Source organism: Vulpes lagopus, chromosome 19 (genome assembly GCF_018345385.1).
Source record: "Vulpes lagopus strain Blue_001 chromosome 19, ASM1834538v1, whole genome shotgun sequence".
In the NCBI taxonomy this organism is placed as follows: Eukaryota; Metazoa; Chordata; class Mammalia; order Carnivora; family Canidae; genus Vulpes; species Vulpes lagopus.
The window spans coordinates 38,074,534-38,088,497 of record NC_054842.1 but is presented as its reverse complement, the minus strand read 5'-3'; the positions used below and the strand labels follow the sequence as shown (position 1 = coordinate 38,088,497).

Here is a 13,964-nt window from a genome sequence, read left to right as displayed (position 1 = left end):
CGGAAACAATTGCCCCCCTCCATTTTCCTATACTAGGTTTTCTCAACTGTGGTGCTACTAACATTTTGGCTGGGATCATTCTTTGCTGTTGGGAACTGTCCTATGCATCGTAGGTTGTGTAGCATCACGTCTGGTCAATAGCGTCCCCCAGTTGTGATCATCACAAATGTCTCCAGACATTGCTAAATGGCCTCTGGGAGGCATAACCACTCCCAGGTGAGAACCTCTGCTCTGTATGAATACACCTCCTGTATAATGGCAGGGTCATGTATTTGTAAACCTATCAAAACTGTGAGCCATGTGGATCAGACCCTGAGTGGGCGAGGTCCAAAAAACTAAAGTCCTGATAGGAATTCTACTTTAAAAAAAAAAAAGACATTATTATTTATTCATGAGAGACACATAGAGAGAGGCAGAGACACAGGGAGAGGGGGAAGCAGGCTCCCTTGGGGAACCCGATGCGGGACTTGATCCCGGGACCCTGGAATCACAACGTAAGCCAAAGGCAGATGCTCAACCACTGAGCCACCAAGGCATCCCAGGAATTCTACTTTTATTTTTTTTTAATTTTTTTTAATTTTTATTTTTTTTTTAGGAATTCTACTTTTAATCTCAAAGAATATGAATGAGATCCAAGTATGCAATCCAGAGCAGCTCTTACCAAAATATCTTTCTTCTTCTCTAATATCCAACCATTACACTCCTCATTCTTTTCCTCCTGAATAGTGAGCGCTCCCATCCACCCATTCTCTCTCACCATCTCCCTCTCCTACATGATGCATCCGAACATGTCCATGGTCCCTGCTCTCTGTGGCCCCTTGCAAGCGGAGTTTCTCTTGTATTCTTTCCCCTTTGCATTCTCCCTGTGTGGCTTATACCACTTCTATCCTTCTCCCATCCCCCTGCTTCTGCAGTGACAGTCCCAAAGATCTGGTCTGGACCCTCCGAGCTCTTCTCCACAGTTGGGTGTGGGTGGATGGGAGGAACTGAACAGCTAAGCAGTAGCAAATTTAGCAACGGGGAGGAGGACGGGAAAAGCTGGCAACACTCGTATGTGTGAAGGGTTGCAGTTTTGTCACCCTCCTCACACATGTGCAAAGAAGATGCAGCATTTTCATTTCTCTAAAATAGTTCTTGTCTTCCTTATGAGCCTCCAGCCACTGAAGAGAGAGAAAAATACTCTGGCACACAATTTAAATAGACATTTTCAGTAAATGGTCCTTCTCTTGAGGTAAGACATGCTTAGTCTCTGAGGTATCTGCATCCTTCTTTTCTGTCTTTTCAAGATGGTGTCTGGATTTTTGGTGGAGTTGTGGCTAATAGACCCTGCAGGGACAGGGAAAAGATAGGATCCTCAGATCCTTGCAGAATCTTCTACACCTTTGTGGATTTCTGCTGTGGGCGGGTGGTCTGGACACTCCCCGGGTTGTATCCAACCCATCCCTGGAAGTTCTGTGAGCACCATTGAGACTATAACTACAGTACATGGGGTCCGCTCCCACCTGCCCTGGAAGGCCTGCTTGTGCTGCTGATGACTCAGCCTCTGCTCTGGCTGCTGCTACAGACCCCACATCCTCCATCTGGCAATTGATGAGGGTGTCCACCCCCAGTCCTATTGCTGATTCACCTTTTCCTTGGCCTGTGTGTGGAGGCCTATTGGCTCTCAACTCAGCTATTTTCCAGGCCTCTTCTCTGGAGCAGATGGGAACATCTTGGTCCAATTTATGCCATACTGGTCCTGGAGACAGCCCAGGATATTATATTCTACTTCTCTCCCAACCGAATCATGCCATGCTGTTGAGTTAAATCTTGAGGTAGCCACTCCCAGGGTGGTGCCAGCCAACCTGCAAAGCCAGGCCCTCCCAGAGTTCCAGGGATGAAGTCTTTAGAAACCCTCAACCTTTCCTCCACCTACTTCACAAACCCTGCTTTGGGTGGAATCAAGAGAAGGGAGATTAGGCTCACCTCCAAAGCCTCAGCTACCTCCGTCTCCCTTTTTCCTAGATAGTCCACTAAAACTGATAGGGTGGGCATTCCTCTTTCTCTTCTGGTTTACTCCAGGACTTCCCTAGGCAAAACACCATGATCTAGTTGGCTTTTACTGTAATAACAAGAGGGAGAAAAGGTTCTAGAACATCCTTATCCTTTCTTTTCCTCAAAGTCTTGCTTTTAAGGTAATCTGGCTGAAAAATTCAAAAATCTTATTTGGAAGCTGAGACTTAACTTTTTCTTTCTGTTTCTCTTTTTCTTTCCATTTGTCCTGTAGCAATCCTAAGCCTCCCTGAGACAACTGGAAACCTCTGCAAGTATTGGAGTGGAGGGAGGTCGGCAGAAGGGAATACAAAAGAAAGCAGCATATGTGGGTACTTCAAGACTATGTTATTGGGACGCCTGGGTGGCTCAGGGGTTGAGCGTCTGCCTTTGGCTCCAGGGCGTGATCCTGGAGTCCCCGGATCAGGTTCCAAATCGGGCTCCCCGCAGGGAGCCTGCTTCTCCCTCTGCCTGTGTCTCTGCCTCTCTCTGTGTGTCTCTCATGAATAAATAAATAAAATCTTAAAAAAAAAAAGACTATTTTATCACCATGATATTACATTGATGATTTTTCCTACCACATGTCATGTTCTAATGTGGTTGTTCCACTGAGGCCTGCAAGGCTGACACCGCAGCCCTGTGGGTAGACCGCGTCTGTCCAGTGAATGGCCGGAAGAAGACATAGGTCCTCAGACAGGAAACCAGAACTCTGAGGGCAAATCTTAACAGAGGAGAAAGGGCTCTTTGCTATCCTCGATGTCTCTTGGCCTCAATTCACAGGGCCCTCAGGGCTAGGACAGTCCTCCTATTTCCTCTCAAATGGAGTCAGGCCAGGGCTTGCTTTGTAGGGTTGTCCTTCTCTGACTCGACAACTCAAAAGATCCATGTAATAAAATGTTTTTAATGTGAGGACCACTGTAAGGTTATCAACTTATTTTGCCAAGCAAAATGTTAGAAACAAGCCACTATTTATATCATCGATGTTCTTTTTTTTTTTTTTAAAGGACTTTTAACACTTAAAAAGTTGGTAATTTTGTTTTAAGGAAGGCATCAGTTATCAATGAGGGAGAAAGCCACTTCAGATGCCTGGAATGGTGTGGGGGGAAGGCATGGAACAGAGGCAGGAAAGAGAGATAGGCCGTGTCTATTCCAGGGGTGGTAATTATACTTCCTTGCCTACAGGATTTGCACCAGGGCCAGTGGGAAGGGGGACTGAAAGGGATATAGGGCATGTCATGGAGATCCTTGAATAATGAGGTAAGAAACTAAAAACTCAGCTTTGAGAGAGCTAGAGTTTCTGGCTGTTTCATGGGAAGGGAATTGCCATGAAGAAAACCATATTTGGGAAATTGAAGTTATGGGTTATGTGCTGCCTCTGATGAAATTACTGCCTTTTGTGGGAGAGAGGCTAGAGGAAGGAAAGGGATTTTGGAGAGAAAGGATGGGACCCATCCCATACTTTGACTTAAGCGTGACATTTCATGGGAGATGAATGGGACACGTTTTCTCTGTCTGTTGCTATCGTGTCTGTTGGTTACCATCCCATGGCAGGAGTGATTTTAAGAATGTCACAGATACTCCTAATAACTTAGTAGATATGTACAGGGTAGATTTTAACATTTTAGACAATTCTTCTCTTATTCTGTACAGAGCTTGGTTCTTACAAATGCACTCCTTCTGCCTTGATTCACCTTGTCCTAATGTCCATATCATTATATGACTTACACTTTTCCTTTCGTTCACTTATCATAATAAGTGATTATTAATGACATGATTACATCGTTATGTCATCACGTCATTAATGTCAGCATTTCAGTAATGTTTGTTTCCTCTGCTAGACCATAGGATACAAAAGAAGAGGGTCCCAGTATCTCCTTCACTATCATATCTCCAGTAGCAAGCATGGGGCCTTATCTGTGATAGGTACTCAGTAAATATTTATTGCCTGAGTAAATGAACTTACCTTTAGGAAGAATGACTGGAATCATCCTCATCAAATACATTTTACTAAGTGCTAAGTGCTTGTGGGCTCCTGGGTTATATTTTGTCACAGTGTGAGGTTCTTGAAGGCCACAATCAAACACAGTCAAATAACGGATCCCGTGATCTCTGCTACAGGAAGTGGTCTGGGTGGTTGGTGGCGGCCTTCTTTCTCCAGCTCGTGTTCCGAGGCAGAGTGCTAGAGTAGTGCCACCTGTTGGGTAAAACAGAATATCCAGCTTTTTACCCAATGACCTAGCCCTTTACAAATAAACATATGGTAGTCCTGTCTAACTTTTGCTGATACAGGATCTTTTTTGGCATTTTACAATTTTATTTGTTTTGCATTTTTAAATTTGGTTTCATTTCATCAGCCAAACTTACTTTTTTCTTACCTTTCCTCTCTTAAACAGTGGCTGTGTTTACTTATTTATTTTTTAAAAGATTTTATTTATTCATGAGAGATCTAGAGAGAGGCAGAGACATAGGCAGAGGGAAAAGCAGGCTCCCTTCGGGGAGCCCAATGTGGGACTGGATCCCAGGACCCTGGAATCACGACCTAAGCCTAAGGCAGATGCTCAACCACTGAGCCACCCAAGTGTCCCACATAGCTGTGTTCAATGCCATTGTCTACACTTCAGATAAAGGAATATTCTATAATAAATCGTAGTCAAATATCTATTATACAAGTGTAGTTAGGAATGGAACAATTAAAACTGCCTTATGTGCTATGCATGAGTCACTTGCAGATACAGCTATTTGGGAGAGAAGTCCATTCTATAGTGATGGTGTGGCAACACTTTCATCAATAGAAGATTATTGAAAAGAAACTTCAAGAACATGCAGTTCTTCAGTCATGAGTGTAAACATCTGTTGTTACGCTGGAAAACACGAACATAACGGTTAACAGAATCTTGGCCAAATACATTATTAATTACGTTTCATAGGGACACATATTATTTTGGGGGGGGGACACATAATTTTAAACACTATACATCAAACACATACACACACTTTGGCCTATTTGTCCATTTTAGGAGAAATGCTTATTGACTTAAATGATGTTGAGTACCCATGGTCTCGTCAGTGGTTTTATTAAGCCAGTGTTAAAGTGGAATTGTTGGCTTGTATATCTCTACTTGTGGATTTCCAAACTCTTTTTCAAAGTTCTGTGTTTTGGTATTTGATATTTTGTCTTTTATTTCCTTTTCTGTCTCCTGGTACTGTATCAGAAGTGGAACCTCTATATGATCCTTTTGTTTGGAAGAATGAGAATAGGAGCATGCTTTCTTCTAGTTGATTCTAGGAAATACTTACACACAGTCATTTGTGTGTATATGTGATGGACTGATATTTCCACCTAGTCTCCGTGTGTATGTGTGTGTGTGTGTGTGTGTGTGTGCAGCCTTGTTTGGAGTGTTCTCATCACACAGAAATTTGTCAATATTTATTGGCCCATACTCAATCTTGTCCTTTGTGATAATTGTCATCATTTTGGGGCCGAGAATATCTTTTGTTTAAAGATCAGATGTAGGTGCACTTAGTTTTTGTTTGTCTGATTTTATTTTTTCCATTGTACTCTTTAATTCATTTGAAATTTATTTTAGTATATTGTTGGAGCCAAACTTCACATTTCCCCCAAATAGGCAATAATCTCAACACCATTTGTTTAATAGACCATTTACTTTTCATTGGTTTGTGTTCCTTCTTTTGTTATAAACTATGTAATTTTATATGTAATTACCAATTTTATAACTTTCATTTCTGTTCCCTTTATTTTTAAATTTTTGTTTTTTAGAGAGAGAGAGAATATATGCATGCACATGCATATGCACATAATCAGTGGGGAGGAGGAGCAGAGAGAGGGAGAAAGAATCTTTTTTTTAAAGATATTATTTGAGAGAAAGTGCGCATGCGTACACACAGTGGTGAGAGGCAGAGGGAGAAGCAGACTCTTCACCAAATAGAGAGCCTGATGCAGGGCTCGATCCTAGCACCCTGGAATTATGACCTGAACTGAAGGCAGACACTTAACTGACTGAGCCACTCAGGCGCCCAGGGAGAGAGAATCTTAAGCAGGCTCCACATTTAGCAGGGAGCCCAACCCAGGGCTTGATTTCACAAGCCTGAGATCATGACCTGAGCCGAAATCAAGAGTGGGATCATCAACAAACTAAGCCATCCAGGTGCCCAACATTTCTGTTCCTTTTTTTTTTTTTTTAAAGATTTCATTTATTTATTCATGAGAGACACACACACACACAGAGAGAGGCAGAGACACAGGCAGAGAGAGAAGCAGGCTCCATGCAGGGAGCCTGATGTGGGACTCGATCCGGGGACTCCAGGATCACACTCTGAACCAAAGGCAGATGCCCAACCACTGAGCCACCTGGGCATCCCCATTTCTGTTCCCTTAAGCAGCCTGTCAATTTACTGTGCCAATACCACACATATTTGACCACGATAACTAACACCTTTTCATACCTCAGTCTTCCTCATTACTATTACCTTTGAAATTTATCTTACCTATTCTTGTTTTTCTTCCAGATGAACTGTTAGAATCATCTAGCCACTTCTCAAAATACAATGTATAGAATTTTGCTTTACCCCCTTACATCTTATTCAACAAGTATTTGTTAAGAATTGATATAGAGCTAATGAATGTTGACCAAATAATAATGGCAGTAACATTTCTAAGTCTCTATTTCCTTATATTGCAAAGTGCTTTAAATGTTCTAAAAGATATTTCCTATAATATTGTTCATCAAGAAGTTTCACAATATTGACATCTGTATGTTTTATTTGGAGAAATGTCTGTTTTTGTTTTCTGCCCATTTTTTAAAAAAGATTTTGTTTATTTACTCACAAGAGACACAAAGAGAGAGAGAGAGAGAGAGAGAGAAGCAGAGACACAGGCAGAGGGAGAATCAGCCTCCATGCAGGGAGCCCGACATGGGATTCGATCCCAGGACCCCAGGATCATGCCCTGGGCCAAAGGCAGGCTCTAAACTGCTGAGCCACCCAGGGATCCCAAGCCACCCAGGGATCCCCTTCTGCCCATTTTTTAATTGGATTATTTGTTTGTGAGACATTGAGTTGTACAAGTTCTTTATATATTTTGGATACTAACCCTTTACCTGACATGTCATTTGCAAATATCTTTTCCCATTCTGTAGGTTGCCTTTTAGTTTTGTTAATTGTTTGGATTTAGCAAGATTTTGCTTATTGAATTTTTTAAAAAGATTTATTTATTTGAGAGAGAGAGAGAGAGAGAGAGAGAGCGAGCCAGGGGAGAGGCAGAGGGAGAATGGAGAGAGAGAGAGAATCTTAAGCAGACTTCACACTAAGCATGGAGCCTGTTGCAGGGCTCCATCTCACAATCCTGAGATCACGACCTGAGCCAAAACCAACAGTTAGAGTCTACTGACTGAATCACCCAGGCATCCTTGTTTGTTGAATTTATAACTGTTTTATGGAATAACTGAAATGCCTGAGAGGATTTGACATTAAATTTGTAAACATTGTTTTAAGTGTTTTAAGGGTATTTACTTAGTTCAATCTATAGAAGTAGTTATTTGTTAGGGGGATATAATCTTTTAACTTCATAAGTTAATGGAACATTAGCTCAAGAATGAGATACACACACATACACACATATTTGACCGCAATAACTATTTAACACCTTTTCATACCTCAGTCTTCCTCATTACTATTACCTTTGAAATTTATCTTACCTATTCTTGTTTTTCTTCCAGATGAACTGTTAGAATCATCTAGCCACTTCTCAAAATACAATGAATAGAATTTTGATTTACCTTGTTAAGAATTGATATAGAGAAGCTAATGAATGTTGACCAAATAATAATGGCAGTAACATTTCTAAGTAATATTTCTAAAGATAATTATTCTTATTTTTATATTTTTGAACATCTATATTTATGAATAGAACAACTATGTTGATAGGTGACTTTGAACTTACCTTTTTCTGACTTAAACGAACTGAATATTGATTCAGACACATGTTAATATGTATATTTCTTTCCATGCTCCAAAATCTACTCTGGACATTAAATCTCACTTGGTAGTAAGATACCCAATTCATCTAGATTTTCTGGGGACTACTTTGGTTTCAAAACTGAGAAGCTTGGCCAACTGGGGCAGTAAGTCACCATTACTGGCAGACAGTCCTCTGACCTTTGCAACAGCCCTGTGGCAATCTGATGTGAAATCTGTGTGCAGGGTTATCATTCCCATTAACAGAGGCAGCAACTGGGCTTAGGGAAGTTAACATGGCTTGGTCAGGCCACAGTTTAGTTTATAATTTATTCACCTTTCTCATGTCTTTTTTTTTTTTTTTTTTTTTTACCTAATGTGATTGGTTATTTCTGAGGTCTTCCTTCCTTCCCCAGTAGAGAACTTGGTTTCTTCTTTCTAAAATAAATGAGTTTTATTTTCATCTGGAGAAGCCACTGTCTAGGATTAACTTCAGCAGTAATCCCTACAAATTCCTTTGTAGAGACATTCAGGAGGTTGACAGCCTTTGCAAGATGAGTAGAAATAAAGATTACAAAGATGTTCAGGGCAACAAAAATAATTTTGTTGATTATTTAAAATATGTTACTACTTATAATTAGCTTCTTAATACATTTTAGTGAGATATAATTCACACAACATAAAATTCACTCAAGTTGTCATTCAATGCTTTTTAGTATCACAGTTCTATAACCACCATCACAATAAATTTTATAACATTTTCCTTACCCCAAAAGGAAGCTCCATACTTGTTAGGAGTCACTCTCCATTTCTCCTCAAGCAGCCCTGACTAATTGCTGATCTACTTTTTATCTTTAAAGATTTACCTTCTCTGGACATCATCAAAATTAAACATTCTTGTGTTTCAAAGGACATTATCAAGAAGATGAAAAGAGAACACTCAGAATGGTGGAAAATATTTAAAAATCATTTATCTGATAAAGGACATATCTAGAATATATAGAAGAATCATGCAATATGTAATCTTCTGTGTGTGGCTTCTTTCACTTGACATGTTTTCAAGGTCCATCCATGCTGTAGCATGCATCAGTACTTCACCAGTATTGCTGAATAATATTCTGCAGTGTGGTTATACCACATTTTATTTAGCCTTTCATCAGTTGATGGACATGTGGGTTGTTTATACTTTTTGGCCATTATGAATTATGCAGCCATAAACATTGGTGTACAAGTCTGTGTGTAGACGTATACTTTCATTTCTCTCGAGTATATATATCCAGGAGTGAAATTGTTCGGCCCTATAGTAACTGTATGTTTAATATTTGTGGAACTGCCGGACTTTTTCAAAAGAGGTTGTACCATTTTACATTCCCATCAGCAGTGCATATTTCTGCACTGCTGAAATTTTTTTTAAAGATTTTATTTATTTATTCATGAGAGACACAGAGAGAGAGGCAGAGACACAGGCAGAGGGAGAAGCAGGCTCCCCATGGGGAAGCCTGATGAGGGACTTGATCCCAGGACCCCAGGATCACGACCTGAGCCAAAGACACTTAACCACTGAGCCACCCAGGCGCCCCTGAAGTGGTATCTCATTGAGGTTTTGATTTGTATTTCCCTGATGATTAGTGGTGCTGAACATAATTTCATGGGCTTATTAGCCATTTGTATATTTCTTTGGGAAAATGTCCACGTAGATCATTTGCCCATTTAAAAATTGGGTTATGTGTCTTTTTATTTTTTTTATTTTATTTTTTTAAATTTTTTATTTATTTATGATAGTCACAGAGAGAGAGAGAGAGGCAGAGACACAGGCGGAGGGAGAAGCAGGTTCCATGCACCGGGAGCCTGATGTGGGATTCGATCCCGGGTCTCCAGGATCGCGCCCTGGGCCAAAGGCAGGCGCCAAACCGCTGCGCCACCCAGGGATCCCTATGTGTCTTTTTATTATTGAGTTGTAATTGTGCTTTATATATTCTAGATATGTCCTTTATCAGATATATGATTTTTAAATATTTTCCACCATTCTGAGTGTTCTCTTTTCATCTTCTTGATAATATCCTTTGAAACACAAGAGTGTTTAATTTTGATGATGTCCAGTGTATCTATTTCTTGTTGTTGTTTTTGCTTTTGGTGTTATATTTAAGATATAATTCACTTTTAAAAGTTATCATGAGGGATGTCTGGGTGGCTCAATTGGTTAAGCATCTGCCTTTCACTCAGGTCAAGATCCCAGGGGCCTGGGTTAGAGTCCCGGGTTGAGCTCCCTGCTCAGTGGGAAATCTGCTTCTTCCTCTGCCCCTCCCACCTGCTCATGTTCTCTTTCTATCAAAAATGAATAGATAAAATCTTTTTAAAAATCACCTAGAAAAGTTATCATGATAGGAAAATATTAGTTATATGATAAAAATGAATACATTGTATATATATTTATATGTTATGTATTTTATATTGTAAAATTTTTTATGTTAGCTTATAAAATATGTTATATTTTATATAACACATATATTTTGTATATGCACAAAATAACTGATATATCTTGAGCTCATATGTACATACTTAGTGACTAGAAATCCAGAAAACAAGGTACGACCTTAGACTCAAATGCCATTGAAGAACAGAGGCATTTCCTTTTTTTTTTTTCACTTAACTAGATTACTATTTATTATGAAAGGACATAGTTAAGGAACAGCCAAATGGAAGAGATACTCAGGGCAAGGTACAGAGTAAAGGGCATGAGGCTTGCATGCCCTCCTTGGGCATGTGCCACTCTCCCTGCATGTCCATGTTTGCCAACCTGGAAGCTCTCCAAGTTCTGTGCTTTTGGGTTTTTGTTGGTTTGTTTGTTAAAGAGGCATTTTCTATCTGGGGCAATTGCTTTAGAAGTTGGAGGAGGAGGGATGGAATTAAAGGTTTGGATTTTATCCATGTGAATGGCAACACTGTTATAACAAGGATTTTAGAGGTGCCCGGGTGGCTCAGTGGTTGAGCATCTATCTGCCTTTGGCTCAGGTCGTGATCCCAGGGTCCTGGGATGGAGTCCCACACTGGGCTCCCTGCAGGGAGCCTGCTTCCCCCTCTGCCTACGTCTCTGCCTCTCTGTGTCCCTCATGAATAAATAAATGAAATCTTAACAAAAAAAAGACATTAAATTTGGGAAACTTTTGTGAGCATCTGTGATATGAAAATAATTTTCACCTGGAAGAGGGTTAAGCCCAGAAAGCACCATGAAGAGGTTTTTTGAAATTAAGGGGGAGAAATTCATAGCTTTACTCACAAGTACCATGAAACAGGTTTGGTGAATTCTTTAAAACCAGAATCAGTAGAAATTTGTTTTTCTTAGGACTGGACACTAGATGTCTCAGTTACATTGAGTCTGCAATGAGAAAAAGAGAAATTAAAAAAAAAAAAAAGATTGGCACATAAACGTGAACTATATAATCTTGTATATGGTGTAGCTTTTTATTTTGGGCTATTGGAATTTAATTTCAGTGCAACTTTCTTTGAAACTAGGCTACAGATAGTTATTACCTTTGAGATTCTTAACTAAGAACTCATTAAAATGTTGGCGATGTCCTGTAATTTCCTGGATGAGGAAATTAAAAGAAGGATATTTAGAGATTTGTTAAGAGACTTAGATGAAAGTGGAATTAGAAATCAGGGAAGAACCAGAAATTACCAGTTTCTATATTGTCCTTTAGAAAGCAGTTATTTCCACTGGGTACTTTACAAGATTTTTGTTAATAGGAAAGAAGAAAGTGAGACAGATACATTTAATGGAAGTATGATATGGAGAGAGAAGCACTGGATTAGGAGCCCAAAAATATGATTTTTTTACATAGTGAAATCACTGGCTTTTAGGTTCCAAGATGCCAAATTCCTTCCACTGGGGCCTTGTTTTCCTCCAGCCTCTAGGGGGAGTTCAATATTCTTTTCCTGGTGGAAGAATTCAAGAACCAACGGAATTCTCAGGGCCAATATACAACTTACAATTGTTTTTTGTAATGACAAGTAAAATAAAGGAATATCCATGAAACTATGAAATGTTCATCTATGTGTTCCTGAAACGATCTTGTGTGCCTCCAATGGTACACATCTTCTGTTCCGGGGAGGTGGACCTGGGGGGAGGTACTGCAGCAAACGTGGAGACAAGGAGAAAGGATGAGGGAGACAGCAGAACACTAAGGAAGGCAGAAAAGAGGCCAAGAGAGCCCATGACAGTCATAATGATCGAGCATGTACCAGTTCTTTCACCCAGTGGGTCCCATGCACTCTTCGCAAACCTGGGAGGGAAAAGAGTGGCACCCATGTGGACTCAGGGTGATCCCTAGGGGTGAGTTAATCACAACAGGTACAACTCACTCTCTGGAACTCTGGCCCTGCCGCTTCTCTCCTACTCACGCACATCCACCAATCCTGATCTCCTCTAACACCCCCCTCTCCTCCACACACAGACACACTGCATCCAGGGTAGCCGTGGTCCTGCCCACATAACTGTAGAGAAAGGGTGGGAATAAAAGGCTAATTGTTAGTACATGAGCCTCTTAGGTGACATTTTTGGTACTTCCTGGGAAATCACCCCTTGCCCTCAACCTCTGGCTCTCCCAGGATCATTGCCCACCCCCACATGCCTCCCTCACAGGACCATTTATCCAGGCTCATGTGGGTGTGCTCTTGAGGTGGAGCTAGCAAGGGAAGTTGAAGGGTACTCAGTTCTGGTCCCAGACTGCTGAGTTTCACTAATAGGGAACAAGTGATGACTGTTCTGTGAGGCCACACAATGAGCTGCTTTCTCCTAGAGCCATGACCTTTACCCAGGAAGAGGCCGACACACTTATCAAGTCTCTACACTTGCTGGAGAGAATCTGTTGTAAACAGAGCAAGAAGGCCTTCATTGTCACCAACGGCCTCTAGAAGCCACTAGAGCTTTTTATGCAGAGCCCCTAGTTGCCTGGTCAATGGCTATCATCCACTTTTACTGTGGAAATGGATTATTTAAAGTTAAAAAATAATTTACTTAGTTGAATTTGGATTGGGCTGGACGATTGCCAATGACAGCCAATGTGGCCATGCTATAGAAGATGTCTTCTCCTTCCATGCTCAAAAAGCCCCAATTTTGTACAGTTAATTGGCAACAAGGAGTCAATCCCAGAGGATAACCGTTCTTGCAACCATGCCTTTCCTCCTTGCCAGGGATTGGTCTAGACTGTGGATTGCTGAAAGGTAGGGAGAAAATGCTGCCGTGCTTTTCTTCTTGGTTTTGGACTTGTGTGAGGGCCTGCTGCTCTGGCCACCTTCTGTAGAGTGTAGGTATTATAAGCAGTTGACAGAGGTGAATAAAGGCCCAAGTCCTTGTTGATACAACTGAGCTTTGGAACTGCCTACTTCGGGACATCTTGTTAAGTTGGGTTTTCTATGAATTGCTGTCCAAAGCATCCTGATACACATGCTTTTTCGCCAGCTGATCTAATATTATCAGGCATAACACAAACCCTTCAGCAAACACTTTATAAACACTCTGGTTTACTTACAGCTTAAAGCAAGATGTTGGACTCCAGAGGATTTCCAAGCAGTTTGATTGCGCAGTTACACTACAGTGAAACTGGTAATTGATTTGAACAATAAGCATCAGGCTGGATGGCCAGGGAATCCTTTTTCCTGTCAAGACAATAGCCTGATTACTTCAGAACCAGCTTTCTTCTTTGTTTAGTTCTTTTTGTCTCCCTGAAGCATTTGGAATGGAGATCCATCCACTTCTCCATTAATCCAGTAAATACCTATTAAACCCTCTCCATGTGGTCCTTTACCAGTGTGGCTGTGACGGGTTCCCTGATTCCTCTCAGCCAGGTGCTGTGTTCACTGTGATGACTGTGGCAGTGGCGTGGGCCAGGGGCTCTTTGGTCAACAGCCTCCTGTTCCCAAAGCTGGGCTCTTCTGGAAGTAGTGTCAGAGGCAGTCCC

The 13,964-nt window shown here is 40.9% G+C and overlaps 1 long non-coding RNA gene across 1 annotated transcript; it reads right to left on the bottom strand.

Moving 5' to 3' along the window:
* Window positions 1-4,069: 4,069 nt before the first annotated feature.
* Window positions 4,070-13,638, bottom strand: LOC121478978. The gene is made up of 3 exons (XR_005984636.1): window positions 13,536-13,638; window positions 11,282-11,380; window positions 4,070-4,225 (listed from the first exon to the last, which is right to left on the bottom strand). It is a non-coding gene; the product is annotated as an uncharacterized LOC121478978 (long non-coding RNA).
* Window positions 13,639-13,964: the final 326 nt, after the last annotated feature.